The sequence below is a fragment of the Vespa velutina genome, chromosome 1 (assembly GCF_912470025.1).
Source record: "Vespa velutina chromosome 1, iVesVel2.1, whole genome shotgun sequence".
Taxonomy (NCBI): domain Eukaryota; kingdom Metazoa; phylum Arthropoda; class Insecta; order Hymenoptera; family Vespidae; genus Vespa; species Vespa velutina.
Genome location: NC_062188.1, coordinates 12,325,470 through 12,326,737, shown reverse-complemented (window position 1 = coordinate 12,326,737; position 1,268 = coordinate 12,325,470).

The window sequence follows — 1,268 nt, the reverse complement described above, 5'->3', positions numbered from 1 at the left end:
GCGCTTCTAAATGCATTTTATTCGATCGATTAATCGTACGAGGCAATGTAAAACGATCGTTACGTCACGATAAATCTATTCCGCCGCGGGTCAAATTCATTGATCGCTACTGCACGTCGCGTCTCGCTCGAGTACACGTCTATGTATCGACGATATTCTCGTCGTGTATAATTTAAAAGCCGATCGGTCGATCGATCCGGTGAAAAAATCCTTTCGCCACGTCGTATCTTAAGGTCTTACGGTAACACATCTCGGATAGAAGTTTCTTTCTTCCTTTCGATCTAAAAAAAGAGAGAAAAAAGAGTGAAAGAGAGAGAGAGAAAGAGAGAGAGAGAAAGAGAGAGAGGAACCTTCGAAGATGAATAAACGAACGAACGAATGAACGAGAGAAAAGGAACGAACCGATCATTTTGCCACAGTTTGCCGTAACGCAAGGATAACGACGTTACGGAAGGATCTCGTTATTCAGGAACGAACCAGCAAATCGGCAGAAATGGAGCGGAGAAGAACATCGAAGAGGGTTTGAAATCGATTCTTAGAGAAGACTTGATTTCCAGCGTCTTGGAGCGTGGAAAGCAGATAAAGAGGCAGGGATCTTTCTCTTTCTCTCTCTTTTAAGGCAGGCACATAGAATGGGACATTAGGCCGCGTAGTTGAGAACACAGAGAGAAAGAGAGGCAAAGAGAAGAGAGATAGAAATGAAGAGGGAGAGAAGCAACAAAGGCGCAGCAACAGCAGCAGCAGCAGCAACGGACTGGGCGAGCGCACGCTGTCGCGGTACTTCTGGTTGAATAATAATCTCGTGGCCGACGTTCTCTAATAGACAAGAGTACACGCACGTATCGAAGGTACATACATAACTACGGCCGTACGTAATTGAAGGCTAGGAATGCGGACGCACGCATGAAGTAGCAACGTAGCACGACGGAGGTAGAGATAGAGCGCAGGATACGTGCCAGCCTTTTACTCGAGCATGTCTCTTTGCGAGTCTGCCTTCGTGAGCGTGCGAGTTTCTATGTGTGTCCCTATTACATCGGGCGAGCACGCGTAAAACGGAGCTCTAATTAACGTTACAAAAACAAGTGCTTGTCGAACGTATGCGAGAACGAGCATCCGTCGCGTTAACTTTCGATCGATCGACTCTTCGATTACGTTTACAAGATTTCTTATTATCATTTGAGAAATAAAGAATAAAGTATAAAGAACCGATAAGATTTTATTTCCGTGAGAATTCTTACGATAATCATTTTAGTAGGTAGTTAAGACTC